The following is a 20,047-nucleotide window of genomic DNA, read 5'->3' as shown; positions in this document are numbered from 1 at the left end:
TATATCACAAAGTCACTCAACCAAGACTTTAAACAATCACTTTGGAAAGAGTTCACCACTAAATGTCAAAGCAAAGATGGAACCCAAAGCCAGGAACTGAAACTGAGTCCCTTTTCCACTTGGTGGCAAAACAACAGGGACATTCTGACTGACTTCGTACAGCCTCATTTATACTTTCTGCACAGACAATTGAAATATGTTGGCTAAGACGGGTCTTTAGTTTCAAGCCAATATGTGGTCCTTTTATTGCAAATGTCTGCAGTGTAGAAAACAAAACTGTAGAGAGTAAGATTGTTGGAAAAGATTTTAAAAAATGAATAAAGGATGGAAAAAATGTCTGTAGGAATTTTTAAATGAAGCCTCCCTCTTTCAAACTGTTATGTTCATGTTATGAGTGTATGGCTTAAACCTCTGTCATGTACAACGTTCTAAAAATGTTCACATTCAATGAATTATCTTTCTACAAAACATTTTGAACAACCTAAAATTTCTGAAGAAAAATCAATTCAATTTCAACAACATTATCCCTCAGTTTATCATTTACACACTACAACTTACAGATCACAATGTGTCTACAAAAGCACAAAACATTTATTTTATGATCAAAACAACTAAAGTCAGACAAAAAACAAGACAAAATATTACAAAAATGAGACACAAAATGACAAAATAAGACAGAAAACAAAAAGCGAGAAACAAAATGACAAAGAATTATGTCAAATTACACCAAACAAAACAAAAATAAGACAAAAAATGGCACAAATGACACAAACGAGAAACAAAATGACTAAAAAATAGACTAATAACCCAAGCGAGACAAAAAAAAAACACAAAGACTAAAACGATACACAAAACAATGAAAAAAGCAAAACACAAAATGACAAAAATAAGACAATAAACACAAGCGAGACAAAAAGGATACACAAAATGACAAAAATGAGAAACAAAACGACAAAAGTCAGAAAAAACAAGACAAAAACAACAAAAACAAGACAAAATATTACAAAAATGAGAAACAAAACGACAAAAGTCAGAAAAAACAAGACAAAAACAACAAAAACAAGACAAAATATTACAAAAATGAGACACAAAACAACAGAACACTGAGCAATCTAGTATTTTACTTTATGATCAAAACAACTTGTCATGGTCTAGAAATTATTTTAAATTTATAGTTTTACTAACTTACAAATTGCAGTTAATGTCTTCTCTGTAATTTTTACATTTTAAAAGTAAAATCCAGGCTGGATTGGACCCTCTGGAGGGCTGGTTTTGGTCCGCAGGGCCGCATGTTTGACACCCCTGACAAAGACTATTGTATTGCTCTAATACCAAAAATAAATCATGGATGATGTTTGAGACTAACATGACCACCAAAAATCAACACGCAATCTGATATTGAAGTGACCACCATAACAGCGCTGACAGGCAGAAACAGCAGAGAGAAACAGGCGGCGTCTTGTTTCCAGAGCAAAACGCAGAGTTTAACGTCTTTCATCCAAAATCCTGACATGTAAAAAATGTGTCTGGCACTGCCGTTTAAAAGGATCTGCGTTATTTTTATGATGACAGGAAAAGGCTCAATATCAACTTCGGCCAAGTGTGCACATAGGAGGACGTAAAGGTCTGGCCAAACAGTTTCTGTACATAAACGGAGATGTGAAAGCAGCTATTCTGTCCAAGCAATGAAAGCCTTATCTGATCTGGAATTTGCCTTTATAACGTCCTCCAAAAAACTGAACAAGCTGTAATTCTGATTTTTAAAAATAAATAAATAAATAAATAAATAAATAAATAAAAAAATCTGTCAGATTACAACTCTTACAGGCAAGAATAGCTCGTGTTCATCAGCTCTTGATTGAACTAAAGTTAATGCACACTTGATTATGATATAGAGTTCATCTCAGGCAAACAAGGCCTGCCAAGGTTTGAGTCCAAACTGTTGGAGCTAAACTTCAACCGCATTGTTGAACGTGTGCCACTGGACGATGAGAACAATACATATGCTGATCCCCCTGAGGTTTGATTGTAAGACTTAACTAATTTGGATTGCTTAAGCCAACCCCGTGTCTTCACTCATTTGCTGTGTTTAGTTACTCTGTGTATAGCGACTGGGGTCGGCTGCGTTTCCTCAGCGCACTGAGACCAAACACAAGCATCAGCGAGTAATGAAACTGTCCTTGTTAAATCTGCCGTTTACCACTCTCGTGTGGTTGTTTCTGTTGTAGACGCTGATTATATTTCTTGACACCGGGTTTGGGAAATATAAAGAAGGATGCTGTACGCTTTATGGCGCATTCTTTCTGTGGCTGTTTTCACTTATCTTTGACGTCACAAAGTTCAGCCAATTTTGCGTGCAGATGTGAGATCGGCTGCACAATCTGAGTGGTCAGTGGGAAGCAAGGCTACAGTGCGACTGTTTAGCTTGTAAATACTAAATCACAAAGTTACATTACGATTCCAGCAGATTGTGTATCTTATCACATGAACATAAACAACAGGCTGCATTTGTGATCCAAATGTCGCAATCGCAGTCTCAGTGATAACTATAAAGTTTCAATTGGTTGCATCACTAAAAGGCTCTGGATGAAAAGCTAGAACGCAGTCTTTAGTACTTGCTGATTGACGGGCCCTCCCTCATCTGCTCCTTGGCTCGGCTCAGCTCGGTCTCAGTTTGGACCTGATGGGGTCTTTGTGTCTCAGTGCAAGGCAGACTTCCACACATCTGCCTTAAATCACAACCAACTGCCAGCGGAGGCCCTGTTTCTCAACCAAAGGTCATGCTGTGTTTGAAATGGTTTCCCACATAGTTGTCTGATAACGGTGAAACTGAAAATTGCCTCGACTAGATGTAACAGGACAGAAGTCAGGAGAAATTGGAAATTATGGGCTTCAATTGCTTGCCATTATCCTTTCTAAAATGTTTCCTTTGACTAGTTGCCAAAGAAAAAAATGAGACATTTCACTTCCCTTCAACCTGCGGACAAGCTGAGGCAGGTTTACAAAGGTGAACAACCTCCCATGTAACTTTAAATGTGTTGGATAGGTATCCTTGGATACGGTAAATGTTCACGTTCGTGTTTAAGCAACACATACACATAAGCATGTCATGAGCTTGCGTGAGATAAATGCAGAAAAAACATATATTATATTACAACATGTTTACTGTGTTACATCATTCCGGCGAATCTATAGAGGCCTTAAATGCGGGTTTCTAAAGTGTTTCCATCCTGTTGACCGAAGAAGAAAATTGAAAAAAAAAAAAAAGGGGGGCAGAATCCAAACTTCCAGTTAGTCTGAAGCCTGGTGCAAACAAGACATTTCTTCTAAATATCAGGGAGGTTATGTTTCCATTCCCAAAATGGAACTCAACTGACAGTTACTGACCTCAGCCTGAGCCAAAGCTGTAGTCTGTTGCTGGGTTTATCACTCTGTAATGATGTTTTTTTATGATCAGGTTTCCCATATTTTTTTTGTCAAACAGCACACTCGACAGTTCAAATGTTTCAGTGACAGACAGACCTCTCTTTTACAGCGTCTCACTGTCTTTAGCTCATTGCCAGTAATCACCTGCTGCTGTTGCTGCTGCGCTGTGCGATGGCGTATGGGTGGACTGGGCTCTTCGTCCAAAAGACTCTAATTTAAATACACGGTGGGCGGCTTGATCCAAGATCTGCATTGTGAGACAACAACCTCCAAAGGGAGTATCAATGAGAAGACAAAAACTCAACTATCATTCACCTTTTTTGAGCTGGACCACAATCAAGAACTATTTTATTAATTAGAAACAGTCCTCAGTAAGTGCTGCGAGTACTTAAAACAGTAATGATAACTTTCTAGTGGCACTGATGATCTCGCCATTCACTTTTTCACATTTTTCTCCCCTCTCTTTCAAAATTATCTACCGACTCTATGACTTTCACAGAATAGCTCGAGGACAGCTTCAGGAAGGAATTTATTGCACCGTCGTCGCCATAGCAACAAACTTACACTCTGTTTACCTTTGACTGAAAAGTTACGAGTTAAAAGATGTTTAGACGTTATATCTTGTGTATCCACGAAAACACCACAGCCGAGCAACACGCAGGTTTAATTAAGCAATTCTCACTCGTCAATTAAGTCTCAAAAACGTGATATGCTGTAGACAATTAAATGTTTTTTTGTCATTAACAGAAAGTGGCTAATAGTATTATATAGACAATATGGCAATATGGTGACAGTAAAGCAATTTAGTCACAAAAAACTGTTTAAAATAAATGCTATAAAATTGTTCATGCAACTTACTCTGCAGTCTAAATAACACAGGGTCACTATGCAAAGCTACAAATGTTCAGATTTGGGTTTTTTATTTAAAGAAAAGGGAAAAAATTTTAAATCTAAATCATCTCCTTTCATATTAAATTGGTACATAATTCAGAATTTGAATATACATTTTTCTTTTGCATGTAATGCATAAAATTCAAGATAATTTCAACTTGATTATATAAACACTGACTTGCATGAAGATAAAATGCTTAAAAACAGCTTTTCCAGTCAGATATAAATCGTGTATCTTAATGCCACTGTGGTGAAATTTAAACACACTACATTATCCGGTATCTGGTAGTCTTATATTCTCCTTTTGTCTATCATTTAAAAAATGCTATAGAACAAATGGCAGATGTTTGTGAAAAACTATACTTTCTGTCCTATTAGTTGTACTTATTAAAGACAAAATTTTTGTTCATGGTAAGAAAAGAAAGGAAAGAGAGAGGAGAAAAAATAGAAAGCCTAAAAAAACAAACTAGAATGCACTTCCTATAACAGATCCCCTGGTTTTACTCTGTCATTACAAAAACTTTTGAGTTTGAAGGCTTAACCCTCCTGTTGTCCTCATTTACGGGCACCAAAAAATATTGTTTCCTTGTCTGAAAAAAATCCAAAAAATCAGCAAAAAAATTCCTCAAATTTCTGAAAATTTGCAAAACCTTCAGGAAGAAAATTCCAATAATTCCTTAAAAGTTTCATTTTAAAAAAATCCCCCAAATTTGGCAAGAAAATTCTTGTAAATATTTTCAAAAAATGAGTAAAAATCTTCAAAAAAATCCTAAAAATATCTAAAGTGATTACATATATATCAGTAAAACTTGGAAGATTTTTTTGAAGTACATTCACAAAAAAATCGACCAAAATCCAGCAAAATTTGCTTAAGAAACATTTTTAACATTTCTTTTTTCCACCAAAAAATGTTCAAAAATTTCCCAAAAATGTTGAAAATGTGGACATCAGAAGTTTCACTGTGAAAATTTTTTTTTTTCCCCACATTTTCAAACTTTAAACCGGGTCAGTTTTGACCCGCAGGACGACATGAGGGTTAAATTCCGCACAAAGACAGCTTCAACTTGCCGAGCAGTTTTGCACGACTGACCACAGCAGCTTAATGAGCAGCGTGTCATTCAAAGCCCATTGGTGGCTTTCGGATAAAGTCACCTGCACCTCCCTTCCTCTTTGAATGAAAGCCAGCAGCATGGATCAGGTTACTGCAGGGACTGTGTGACTTTTACCGTATGAATGAAGCCACTGCCATTTTTTTCAGAGGCAGATTGTCTCTGGTCTGCAGGCTGGATTGTGTGCCACGGCGGGCTGCTTGTCAGTCAACCTAGACAGGGTTCATTAAACTGACTCCATTAGCGCTAATGAGCTGTAGGTCGGCGGTTACGGGTGGCCTTTTCATTCAGGAGTAGCAGACCACATAACTGACTGGCTTGATGTTTTAGGTAATTCACACTGACAAGAAGGGACCTGTTTACAAAACATTATGAACAACCTGAAATTTCTGAAGAAAAACCAATTCAATTTCAACAATGTTATGCCTCAGTTTATCATTTACATATTACAACTTACAGATCACAATGTGTCTACAAAGACACAAAACATTTAGTTTATGATCAAAACGACAAAAGTCTGACAAAAAAAAAAAAAAACAAGGAAAAATATTACAAAAATGAGACACAAAATGACAAAAGCAAGAAGCAAAATGACAAAAAAATAGACACAAGCGAGACAAAAAACAGATGTCTAGGTCTTCACGAGAATCAACAGCAGCCCCTGACGCCCACTGAGCCTACAGGTGGACAGGTGAGGCTCATCAAATACTCCATGAGCTACACTGCAAAAATTAACTGTCTAACCTAGACTTCAAATCTTATATCCAGCCAAAATGTCTTTCTGATCTTGTTTTGAGAATAATTCACTATGCAAGAGCAGAATTTGTAATTTTATTAATTTTGTTTTAAGATCATTTGTCTTTTATTTCTTATTTAGTTTGTAAATCCTAAAATTTGCTATTTTACATGCATAATAAGATAAATGACTGTAAGAGACTATTTGATGCCACAGTTTATCTTTTCAGACCATTTTTAGCTATAAAAACTTGTTTCAAGACCTCTGAGTAACAAGGGCAATGTCAATTCTGATTTCAAGTATTTTGACCTGAAAATCAGCATTTTCATCTTATTTTAATCTCTTTGAATACTTACCTGGGACCTTATTTCTAGATTAAAAAAATCTTATTTCAAGATTTCTTACCAAGTAAAACTTACCTGCTGCATGGACAGATCATTTCACTAGTTTTAAGTGATTTTCCTCTCAAATTTAGTGTTTATATCCTATATTTGGGCTACCCTTTCTTGCAGTGTACGTCAACAAGCGTCACGAAGGAGTTTCACACAGCAGAAAAGCTAAAAAGACTGAAACCATGAATTACTTTCTTTGCATTTTATTTCAATAAGCAAACTAATGTAAACTGCTTTTCTGTCTACGGATTTATGAGGTAATTCTACCAGTAGTTTTAGCTCTAATGCAAACTGTGTATGTGATTCATAAGAAGCAGCACTATAGTCAGCCAAACCACATAAAACTGTTTCATTACGTGCAGACGGGGGGCAGATATCTGGTTCTGATTTCTAATATTATTATGTTCAACAAGCCTGCGCACTAACCTCAGAACAGCGGAGACCGAGCAGCATTAATGATGAACTTCACCCCCAACACCTCATTAGATCCGAGGCAGACACCCGCCATTACGGGAAGTGCACTGTGGGGAAATAGGACTATGGGAAGAAGGATGGAGTGCGAGGGCCCGGTAGCAGCTGCTTACGTGGCCAAACCGCAGAACACATCCAGCTACTCCAGGGAAAAATAACACCTAAACCGAGATGGATAAATTTAAACGCAGCGACAGGCAATTTTCAAGGCAGACAGTTTGATGTGTTGTTGCAAGGAAAGCACATGGAGTCAAGACACTGTTATTTATAGCACGCATTTCAAACAACAGACACTGAGGAACAAGTATGGTGTCACAAATACTCCTAACAAATTCAAACAAGGTGAAATTCCTACAGTATTATCCATTATGTTACCCAATAAGACAGTACAGTCATGGCTGTATTGTTTACTAGTGCAGATGGTTCTGTGTGGACAAACTTTGAGGGTCATTGTCTAAAGCAGGGGTGTCAAACATGCGGCTCGCAGGCCAAAACCGGCCCTCCAGAGGGTCCAATCCGGCCCGTGGTATGATTTTGTAAAGAGCAAAAATTCCAGAGAAGACATTAACTGCAAATTGTAAATCTGTAAAATTATGAATTGAAAATACTTTCTGGACAAGTTGTTTTGATCATAAAGTAAAATATTACATTGTTCATTGTTCTTTAGTCGCTTTGTGTCTCATTTTTGTAATATTTTGTCTTGTCTTTGTTGTGTTTTGTATGAGTTTTGTTCATTTGTCTCACATTTTTGTCATTTTGTCTTTTTTGTCACGCTTGTATTTTTTGTCTTATTTTTCTCATTTTGTGTTTCGCTTTTTTCATTGTTTTGTGTTTTTTTCTCATTTCTGTCGTTTGTCCATTTTTTTGTCGCTTTGTAACTTCTTTGCCTTATTTTTTGCCTCTTTTCTGTTTTGTTTCGTGTTGTTTGTCTCATTTTTTGTCGTTTTGTTCTCGTTATTGTCATTTTGTGACTCATTTTTGTAATACTATGTCTTGTTTTTTGTCTTTTCTTGTCCAACTGTTGTTGTTTTAATCATGACTAAACGCTTTGTGCCTTTGTAGACACGTTGTGATCTGTAAGTTGTAATGTGAGGCAAATTATTGCTGAAATTTAATTTAGTTTTCTGAAGAAACTTCAGGTTGTTCATAATGCTTTGTCCGTTAAATGCGAACATTTGAAAAACATACTTTTTTGCATGAAAACAAAGGAAAAATTTGGAGCTTTATAGGTTATTATGCTCTAATTTAACCAGTCCGGCCCACTAAAGATTAAATTGGGCTGAATGTGGCCCTTGAACTAAAATTAGTTTGACACTCCTGGTCTAAAGTGAGGATATGTTACTGTAGAAGATTCGAAAAAACAAATGGGAAATGCTGCAAAACTGTTTAGCCCCTGATACTCAAACATAAACATCACTCAGCATTGTAAATAAACAACATAACAGCGATAAACTACCAAAAGCAAACAATAAATACTAAAATACAAATGCACTAACGGCAACTGCGCGTGAGCTCAACACCAAAACATAAACAAACTAACAGGCTTTTAGCTAGTTAGCTAGCTAGCCGCCAGACGCTAAACCAAACAGTCAAACATTAGCAAACGAAGCACTTACTCACCTTGATAAAGCGACACAAAGCTCCACATCATCTCTGGGTTGAACAACATTTAGAAACGAGCAAGTCGGGAGGTTTCAAAACTGTATTTCCAGGCTCCGGGCGTGTTTGAAAGCTAATGGAGCTCAATTAGCCCGTAAAGCGACACGACAGGTGACAGGTGTTCAGTGCGGCAGAGGTTTAAGTACCGTAGACTGTATACAGTTTATGTAAAGTACTTTGCAGGACAGCGAGTGTTTAAATAAACCACACGACTGGAAAAACACGCGTCCAATACAGGCTAATGGAAAGTGAGTGGATCTGTTGCAACGCTATAAAATTAATATTTTAACGCTCAGTTTCACCTAATGTTATCCTTACTGTTCCCAAGTATGGGAACACGGTGAATTATTGGGCTAACTGAGGAATACTATCCGTTCATAAGCTTTTTAATTAAATAACCTCGAACTTAACTCGTTCTCCTCAGTTTTGTGTGATGACTCCTCCACTACTACATTACCCATGAGGCTTAGCGGCCGTATCTATGGAGACGAAGCTCACCGATGCGCCAATCAGAAAAGCAGCTAATTTAGGTCACTGTGTTGTCGCAAAAACAGTGGAAACAAAACGCACTTTTTTGCTGAACTAATGAGTTTGAATTTGATATTTTAAAAAAAGTTTCAAATTTCAGTCTTAATCTTGCAAATTAAAATCAATCAATCAATCACACGGTCTTCATCAGCAAAGATTTTTTTTAAAAATGTAGATTTATTTTCTCAGCACTTCAGTAACTTCTTGAGTTGAGTAGCAAAATGTAAGATAAAAGATCTGCTATAAAAATTATAACACTTTTTTGATTCCACATTAAGTAACAGCAGCAAAATCGAGTATGAGAAAAGATGACGGACTACAAAGTTACCACTCAAATAAAGTGAGGGGGTAGGCTGGGAAGCGGTGCAAAATTACACTTCAAGTAACGGAATTCGGTGAAGGGTTTAAGGCAGCGAACCCCAACTGGCGGCCCGCGGGCCACATCCGGCCCGCAGTATACAAATGTCTGGCCCGTACCAACCCAAACGCACTAACACACCTGTCCTAATGTGGAAAATAAATGCGCTGCGCTTTTTCATTTTGATCTCATCCCACACCGTACCCCTGACCTCCGGCCTCACGCCGTCGAACGCGCGTGAACGTAAGATCTCCTGCACGCTCTTTTCAGTCCTGCAGTGAATCCGTCTTCCTTGAACGCTAATAGTGGCGGTACCAGGCACATCTGTCCAAACCCAAGAGCATGGCTAACACGAAGAAACGTAAAGTGGACTTTGAAGACCGTCAGTTTAAATCTGACTGGACTGATCAGTTTTGTTTTATTTTACCAGATCATGCTAAAGCTAAGCCGACATGCTTGATTTGCACGCAAACTGTGGCTGTCTGCAAAACAGATAATCTGAAGCGGCACTTCAACACTATGCATGCTGCCAGTTTCAATGCCAACTATCCTCCAGAATCTGATCAGCGCAAGCAAAAGATAGCAAATATGATAACATCATACAAGCACTCCGTATTGACGATCTCTAAATCAACATCGGCACAAGAGAGCGCCACAGCTGCATCATTGCAGGTATCCTGGAACCTGGCTAAAGCTAAGAAGCCATGTGCTGATGCTGAGTTAATGAAATCCTGTGCAGTTACTATGGTTAGCGAAGTTTTACGTCATGATGAAAAACAAAAGAAGACTGTTGTAGAACTACTAAAAAGCAGGTGCCATTGTCGGCTAATACGGCTACACGAAGAGTGGAAGTTTTAGCCGCGGACTGTTTTTCCCACCTACTCACCGATTTGAAGAAAGCTGAAGCTATTTCACTAGCCATAGACTCGTCCTGTGACCGCACTGATATGGAACAGCTTTCTGTTTTTGCACGATTTTTTGATGGAAAGACGTTTCGGGAAGAGTTGCTGTGTCTTCTTCCTCTGACTGGGCGCACAACCGGGGAAATCATCTTTACCGAACTGACTCAGTTCTTTGTGAAGAACGGCTTGGATGTTGGCAAAATCGTCTCCATTGTCACCGACGGGGCTCCGTCGATGGTGGGACAACACAAGGGCTTGGTAAGCAGGCTTTCAGGTAAACAGGCTTTGTGTTTGTGTGTAAATAATGAAATAGTTGCCTTTGTTGTTCTGTTTGCTGGTTCTGCTGTCATCTGATCTAACTTGGTACTTCATGAGATGAATATGTTGTAGTAATGTGATGTGTCTGTGGAAAGCTGTTTGGACGTTTTGCAGATGTACACTGTTAAACAATATAATTACAGTACAGTAGCATTCAATGATATGTCAGACCTTGAAAATCTGACAGTAACCTCTGCCTCAGGATGCTCTGCTGTCATGTTAGTGCCGTTGTTTAAGCTTTGTATGAGCATGGACCGTGTAGATGTAAATGCATTTGGTTTGAGATCTTTCAAATTAATATATTTCAGTGTGTTGGTGGGAATGTGAGTGTTATAAATGGGCATTTAGGTAAATAAATGGTTGGTTTTGGACTTAATTTGTTTACAGTACAAGTTCTTTTTTTGTGCGAGCCTCTAGGTTTGAGAGTTAGATGTCTAAATTATTACTACTGCTGCTACTACTACTACAAATAATAGCAATAACGTCAACTTGCACAAAAAACAAAGTGTATGTTTTGGCCCTTGGCTTGGCACATTTGAAATTATTTGGCCCCTGGGGAAAACTAATTGGGGAACCCTGGTTTAAGGTATCTGCAGGTAACAGTGTTGGAAATTGGTAACACAAGTACATGATTGGCTACTTCCTCAAGCTTTGTTCTAAATAAAAAGAGAGAACACGATCCGAGGTGCCTCCGTCGTGGAAAATAGGGTTTTAATAACATTTTTGGAGAGGTTCCATAAGGATCCTGTCCGTGCTGACTCAACAGCATTTCCCGTAGTGCTTTCACTGGCTTTTTGCGCTACAAACATCCTGCTCGACATCATTCCAGTGGTGTTTTATTGGTTTGTGTCTGGCAAGTGTTAGGACTTTTTCAGGAAGCTCAAAACAAACATGGCACCGTGTCTGCTTCACAACCTGACACATTATCCAACCAAAAGCATCTAGTTGTTCATATGAAGGGTGGAAGGTGGGCCAAGAAAGACACCACTTTGCGGGAGCATCAACTGAGCACGCTGCATTTTTCCCCTCAGTCATCAGACGGTGATAAGTCAACACGTGGCCACATCTCTCCGGCGTGGTGCAGCCCATCTGCTTCAAGGATCAATGAGTAGTGCGATGTGCGACGCCCCAGTGAACACTAATGTTGTACAGCAGGGTTATGTGCATATTTGTAGGCCACCTAGTAGCTTGAATGAATGTTGCTATTCTCCTCCGGCTGCGTGCTGTTTAACCGCAGAGTCACTGTTTGAGCTGTGTGTCATGGACCAAAATAAACGGCCTGACATTTGCTTTCTATTAGCGGGATCGCTCATTTTCAGGATATGATTCACAACGCTGTGAAATAGCATCAGAATTCTAACAACAAACGAAAGCTGCATTTTCACAAAAATCCCAGAGTGCTCTTCACATCCTGTTAGCTTTAACCCTTGTGTCGTCCTGCGGGTCAAAATTGAACCTTTTTAAAGTTTAAAAATGTGGAAAAAATATATATTTTCGAGTGAAACTTCTGATGTCCACATTTTCAACATTTTTGGGAAATTTTAGAACATTTTTTGGTGGAAAAAAAAGAAATGTTAAAAATGTTTCTTTAAGAACATTCACAAAAAAATCAACCAAAATTCGATGGATTTTGGTCGATTTTTTTGTGAATGTTCTTATAGAAAATATCTGAAGATTTACTGATATATATGTAATTACTTTAGATATTTTTAGGATTTTTTTGGGAAGATTTTTACTCATTTTTTGAAAACATTTACAAGAATTTTCTTGCCAAGTTTGGGGTATTTTTTTTTTTAAATAAAACTTTTAAGGGAAACTTTTGAGGAATTATTGGAATTTTCTTCCTGAAGGTTTTGCAAATTTTTAGAAATTTGTGGAAATTTTTTGCTGATTTTTTGGATTTTTTTTTCAGACAAGGGAACTATATTTTTTGGTGCCTGTAAATGAGGACAACAGGAGGGTTAAAGATATGTGACGCACAACATGAGCACGAATGCGATGTATGTCTTTGCTGCTTTAATGTTTATCTTATTCCCTGGCATTTCATAATAAATATCATAATGTCAGGTGGCATTAATGCGTCTAATCAAACAGAAAGGCACTGATAGAAGATAAATTTGCACTGATTATGTTTATGTTTTCGTATGAAATTGCCTAAATTTGCTGCTTCAAAATCATTTGGCACCTACATTAACCCTAAAGTATTAAGGAAAAGGTTAAGTTGTCGTCCAGCCTTGTAAATGTATAAAATGTATACATAAAAATGCATAAAAGTTGCAGCACTGCATGAACAATGGGGTTCAACCAAACCAAACTGTGTCATACTGAAGCTGCTGACTGACATTAAATTGCACAAGGTTCAGATAAATTAAATGTTTTCACAGTAAGTATTCATTTTCACCTCTGTAATTTTTACACTGGCCCGTGGGACGACAAAGTCGTCCCACGGGCCAGATTGGACCTCTTGGTGGGCCGCTGTTGGCCCATGGGCCGTATGTTTGACACCCCTGAATTAGACCCTGTTCCCGTCTTTATATTTTCCAAAAAATTTTACCATTACAACACAGCCTTCACCAGCTGTTTGCTTAGTTGCCCTGAAGGTGTCTCTGTTGACAAGCAAGCTCAGTAGCTTTTGAGAGTTTGCATTTTTGGGACTTCTCTTGCTTCTAGTCCCACATGCCAGAGAATTCGTCCTTATGACAAGAAAAAAAACAAGTCCATCTATTTCCAAAGGTTCCAAAGATGCTGAAATGAGCAGCAAAGTTGCACATGTATATAGAGAAGTAAGTGCCTACACATACATGTTTTGCACATGGAGGCTTTTTCCCCCAGTTATGCTCTTTAAACAGACTTCCTGACTGTCAGTCAAAAATATGTCTGTATGCACAGCTGGAGTTGTAATAAACAGCTGGAATCTGTTCATCTAGCAGTTAGTTGTCTGTCTTGCATTCTATCGAAAGGATGAAGATTATTTACAGTCAGACATACGTTGTAGTTAAAGCGCTTTACACGTTTATTTCACTTATTTTCAGTGCATGGATCTGCAGATCCGATGAGCGTTTGAAAACACAGATGCAAAAGTTGCTGAGGCAGGTAGCATGTTTCTTAGCCCTTGTATTGTCCTGCGGGTCAAAATTGACCTGTTTTAAAGTTTGAAAATGTGGAAAAACATAAATATTTTCACAGTGAAACTTCTGATGTCCAGATTTTCAACATTTTTGGGAAATCTTTGAACATTTTTTGGTGGAAAAAAATGTTAAGAATATTTCTTAAGAACGTTCACAAAAAAATCAGCTGAAATTCACTGGATTTTGGTTGATTTTTTTGTGAATGTTCTTCAAGAAAATATTAGAAGCTTTACTGATAGATATGGAATCATTTTAGATATTTTTAGGATTTTTTGGAAGATTTTTACTAATTTTTTGAAAATATTTACAAGAATTTTCTTGCCAAATATGGGGGATTTAAAAAAAAAACTGTTAAGGGAAACTTTTAAGGAATTATTGGAGTTTTCTTCCTGAAGGTTTTGCAAATTTTCAGAAATTTGTGGAATTTATTTTATTTTTTTTGCTGATTTTCTGGATTTTTTTCAGACAAGGAAACAATATTTTTAGGTGCCTGTAAATGAAGACAACAGGAGGGTTAAAGAGAACATGCTGCATTCTGAAGGTCACCGTTATTTATCTGTTAACAGCCGGAGACCACCTTTGTTGAGATGCTGAACACTTCTGTGCCAGTGTAGAGTCTTTACAGAGCTTCACTGCAGTCGTTCACATTAACAGCCCATTTACTGCTGTTTACAAGTAGCTTACATTCCTGTCATTTTGGACACATGCCATAACCTCACTCACTAAAGCAACCGTTCGCAAACATATCCGAAATTTAAAACACAGGCTCCATATGGATCTGATTGATTTTTGGGACAGCATGCTTTCAGGCATTGTGTCTTATCTTTTAGGTGTATTGTTCTGTTTTTGTTTCGGCTGATTAACACTAAATAAGGTGTAACAAAATGATGAAATGTCTGGTTCAGGTTCAGGTTTTAATGCTCAGCCATGAATGATGGTAATCTGGCTGTATCAAATCAAATTTAACACAATGTTATGGGTGTTGACACCTTTCTAAACCCTCTGTTGTGCAGGTATGGTTTCGTATACAAAATACCAAATTCCAAAATGATCTGGTTTCTACTTGTTCCTAAATAAACTTTCAGCTCTTAATGTTTTGCCATATATCTGTCTCTGACGGCACAGGAGTATTTCAGCCAAGACAAACCTGTCCAAGCTCATTCGTCCAAGAATGCAGAAAAAATTTACTATGTTACTATAAAACTAAACGGCATGCTTCCTCTCTAGATAATCAACAGCGTGCAGGTCTGCTTCTTGATTTCAGTATGTTCAGTATGCGACTATCTGGTGAGCGGGAAAAGCATATTAACTTTCTCTTCCTGTATGAGTCTCACCAAGAATGTGTTTACAGTGGGTTTACGAGCCAGCTGAGACACTTTCTCTGCTCGTCTCTCACCAGGGCTGAGGACAGGAGGCAGACGAGGGCAGAGGTGTGCTGGATGGAGGCCACAGCCAGGCCTGATGGCAGGAGGCATCCAGAGCACTAATCAAACCCTCTAGGAGCCACAGAGGAGATACAGTTCACGTGGAGACACTGAGAAGGTATGAAAACGGACAGATGACACGTATTATATCGGTCGATGCAAAAGCAAACGAGGATGGGAAAGACTCACTCAAATGACATCATTAAAAGAGACAGTTTCAGATTTAGTAGAAGCTCACACTGTGCTACAAACATCACTTCACAAGAATCCTATTGAGGCCTACACTGGAAAAAATGCCCTTCTTAAAACAAGGAAAAAAAACTTATTTCAAAGAACTTTTCCCTTGAGATAAGTGAAAAAATCTGCCAATAGAACAAGTGAAAAATGGCTTGGTAAGATTTCTTGAAATAAGATATGATATTTAGAATATTGAGATCTCAAAATTAGCTGGGAAAAGTTATTATAAGCTCTATTTTACCAGGATTGTCAAGCTTAGGTGTCTTAACCCTCCTGTTGTCCTCAATTACGGCACCAAAAATTATTGTCTGCCTATGCCTTGTCTGAAAAAAATCCCAAAATTGTGCAAATAATTCCCCAAATTTATAAAAATTTGTATAATCTTCATTAAGAAAATTCTTTAAAAGTTTTCCTTAAAAGTTTTTTTTTTTTTAAATCTCCAAATTTGGCAAGAAATAAAAATTTTAAAAATTGTAAATATTTTTCAAAAATGAATAAAAATCTTCCCAAAAAATCCTAAAAATACCTAAAGTGATTCCATATATATCAGTAAAAGTTCTAATATTTTCTTTTAGAACAGTCAGGAAAAAATCAACCAAAATCGACTGAAATTTGCTGGATTTTGGTTGATTTTTTTTCCCCAAATGTTCTTAAAGAAACATTTTTTTTTAACATTTCTTTTTTCCACCGAAAAATGTTTAAAAATATCCCAAAAATGTTGAAAATGTGGAAGTTTTCACTGTGAAAATCTTTTTCCCCCATATTTTCAAACGGAAAAAGGGTCAATTTGACCTGCAGGACGACGTGAGGATTAAAATAAGATAACTCCAAGATTGTTTGACTTAGCAAGATATTTAAGATGCATTGTCTTAAAACAAGTCCCTCCATCTGCTGAAATGTCATTTGTTAAGTGAATTTATCTTGAATAAGTGGGATGAGACATTTTGATTAAAAATAAGACAAATAGACTTGGTAAGATTCAGAGTTTTTGCAGTGTAAAAGGAGGGAAATTCTGCAGAAATTTGAATCAACTTCATTTCACATTCTTGCAGTTATTCTGTAAAAACTTTAACTCCTTAATATCCCCATAAATTCCCAAAAATCTAATATATTCACAATATTTAAATAGAGTTTGTAAATAGGGATGGACAAATCAAAAACTGAGGGAAATAATCTTAACAACTGACAAGTTTCTGAGTTGCAGATGCATGTAAAGGGAACTCTAGTCTTCTAATGTGTCCCCTTGATATATAAAATAAAAAGGAAAACGATCCAATATTTTCAGAAGGTACAACTTTGACTTCTTGCTCTCAAATTTAAGGACATTTTGCAAGAGCGGCTTTGTGTGTTTGTGTAAAAGTGACGGATTCTTTTCTCCGTTTAGCTTCCGCTTAGCAAAGCTGTTTGATAAATTCGGGCCTTGTCGTTGTCTGCAACTGTTTTGTGGGTTTCCTCCTTCCTTTGTCTGTCCCAAATGTCAACAGATTGTTCTTTTTCATTCCAAAGCTGAGTGAAGACAGAGAAAGCACAGGTGTATCACTTCAGGCTCTGTTCCATGGGTGTCCCACAGAGGCACTCCAGCGAGCCACATTATTACACAGTGAAGTGGAATCCACCCATCATTAATGTTATTAGTTACACCTGTGTCTTCCTACTGTGACATACTCTAAAATGCCTATTGGGAGCCACTCTGTGATAAAAGTTAAGATATAATATTTCATTTTTATATGCCTGTTTTAAGGCGTATTAATAAAATGCTTCAGTTACATTTAAAGCATTAATGCATTCATTCAAGTGTCAAATGAACTGTGATAGCTTGATGTAATTAACTATAAAAATGTCCATGAACTCAATTATTTTTGCCTCATGAGCGGTTTTGTCGTGGGCCTTTTACATCCTGTAGCAAAAGAAATGTTGCCACTGGGGAGGTTCGTGCTCATTTCAAGTTCATTGCTTGACTCCAAAATTTATAGTTCTTTTTCCACTTGATGAATGTTTCCTCCTCCCTGCTGTAAAGCAAACTTCCTCCATGTCCTAAAGCAATCCAAATTGGCACATAGTGTAAAAAAAAAAAAGGAAAAAAAAGGATGTAGTGTCCTCTCCAGTGGTCTTGTCTGTTTATACCAATTAAACTAATCATCCTAAAGCTGATGCAGTAATGATTTAGCAATGTCCAGATGTTGCACCACGCACAGGAAGGCCGAGCAGAGGGCTGATGTGAGAGGAGACGTACTGGACCGGACAGTCATCACAAGCATGTATTAGTGTAATCATAGTTCACGTTATGTACTGTTTGCACAGGCTATGATTTTTGCTTTGATTTGTTGTGCCAACAGTTTTAATCCGTGAGCACTCACTCCGACACCCGAGGCAAACGCAGCATGTAATAAACCTGCCTGACGGAGCTTGCTGGCCACACGTGTTAACACGCCTGTGATTCCTGTTGTGCTGCGTTAAATACAGTACACAGCCTCTGAGTTGATGCAGACCAGTAAGGACAGATGTTCTGCTGTGTGGAGTGTGAGTCACAGCGTGATGAAGAAACTGATATCAAACTGATGGAATGTAGCAGCAGTGGTAGTTATATTCCCCCGATGTGACGTAACAAACACATCCACGGACAATTTAAGTATCTGTTGATGTGTGTGACATTCTTTATCGTGCCACAAAACATCTGCTCTGTTCTGGAGAGTTATGCTATTGTTGACAGGGAGGAATCTGATCAAATACCTTTTATTATTATGATTATTATTATTATCTGTATTTAAACAGGTTTGTCCCATTGAGATCACTTTTACAAGAGAGACCTGGCCAAGAATGACAGGACATACTGTTAAAAACAACAGTTTTAACACACAATCGCATTTAAAAATAGACATAAAAAACACAAACAATTAATTTTACAAGATTAGTTCAAATAAAACATTTGCACTCCAGAAGCTTGGATATGACTGGATTGATCATAGCTGTAAATGCATTCAGAGATACCAGACTTTGGAGATGGAGCTCTGACTGCAAAATGTTCCATGTAGTTGGAGCAGGAGATCTAAAAGCATTCTTCCCCATTTCCGTTCTGACCTCAGGAATAGTAAAATACAGAAGTCCGGCGAGCGGAGGCTGTAGGAACTATTATTCTCATTAAAAGAGATGATAAATAAGATGGGATCATCTCTAGAATAGCCTTATAAATCAAGACATACCAGTGTTTGAGCCTGCGGACATGTAAAGAGGGCCAATTTACTCTAGAATACAAGACGCAGTGATGTGTTGAAGCTCCACAGTTTGTCATAAACCTCAAAGCGCCATATGATGAACACTTATATGATACACACTTATATATGAATGCCTCCAGGATATGGAGGCATTCATATAGAACACATTACCATAATCAATAATTGGAAGAAATGTTGACTCCATCAGTTTCACCCTAGAAGAACAGCAAGACTTATTTCGGAAATAAAATCCAAGTAAAAGCTTCAGCTTCTTTGCAATATGCTGAATATGTGCCTTAAAAGACATCAGTCAAGACCCCCAGATATTTAGAAGTAGGTACAAGTTCAATTTGTTGACCATTACTGTAACAATGATAGACTGAACTGACCGAGTTATTTGTTGTCTGTCTGAACCCTCAGAACCACAGGCTGCAGGAACAGTCCGTGCTGAGAGTACAGAGAGTTTTTACCTTTGTTTGGCTAGGTTTAGGCAAAACAAAAGGTTTAGGGAAATATATATGATTATATATATATATATTCATGTCATGCACATAAGTGTGGCCAACTCTCATGGGTTTACAAGACACTAATATACCAGCATCACAGCAATACATCCAAAACACACATTATTCTGCTGCTCAGTTCTCAAACTAAACATGTTGCCTTTTATCCCAGGCCTGGAAAAGAATAAACAGAAACTTTGTATACAGGACAGTAAAACATATAATGAACCTCATTCTCAACTTCACCTAGATTACACAGCAAACAAAGTCTGTCCTTCTCTGGAGCAGCTTTAAACCTCCAGTCACTATACTAAGACTGATGTTTCCTGAGCGTAACTGTGCACACAGGGATCTTTGTGTTCAGCTTAAATTATACTTCACATAAGGTTCCTCACTGTATCTGTCCTTTAGAAGACAATAAGTTCGAAATTTTGGTTCATACCAAATATCAACAGACCATTTTTCTCTAAACCTAAGAAACATTTTACTCCTAATCTCCTGAATATCACAGAACAAACTATTATGAAAAATAAATGATGAGTTATTCAAATGAAACGTCAATACTTGGGTTGAAAGAGCGGACCTTCATTTTCATGGTTACAGCAATTAAAATATGGTTAAATTTGTGGAACAGTCATGGTGAAGAAAAGATTCAAGACCTGTATTTATCACAAACACAATGCTCAGCGAAATGCATTGAGCACCTGTTCTAGACTGAAATTAAATAAATAAATAGATAGATAGATAGATAGA

At 37.5% G+C, this 20,047-nt stretch overlaps 1 protein-coding gene across 3 annotated transcripts in view; it reads left to right on the top strand.

The window, feature by feature from the left end:
- Positions 1–20,047, top strand: part of ngfb (nerve growth factor b (beta polypeptide)) — a 38,498-nt gene that overhangs the window by 5,849 nt on the left and 12,602 nt on the right. For all 3 annotated transcript variants that reach the window (XR_008601571.1, XM_035955975.2, XM_055010422.1), the window contains one exon: positions 15,318–15,460. The gene's annotated coding sequence lies outside the window, so the exon portion shown is untranslated. The remainder of the gene's footprint in view (positions 1–15,317; positions 15,461–20,047) is intronic.

This window comes from Amphiprion ocellaris, chromosome 5, assembly GCF_022539595.1.
Source record: "Amphiprion ocellaris isolate individual 3 ecotype Okinawa chromosome 5, ASM2253959v1, whole genome shotgun sequence".
Taxonomy (NCBI): Eukaryota; Metazoa; Chordata; class Actinopteri; family Pomacentridae; genus Amphiprion; species Amphiprion ocellaris.
This window is presented reverse-complemented; position numbering and strand designations above follow the sequence as displayed.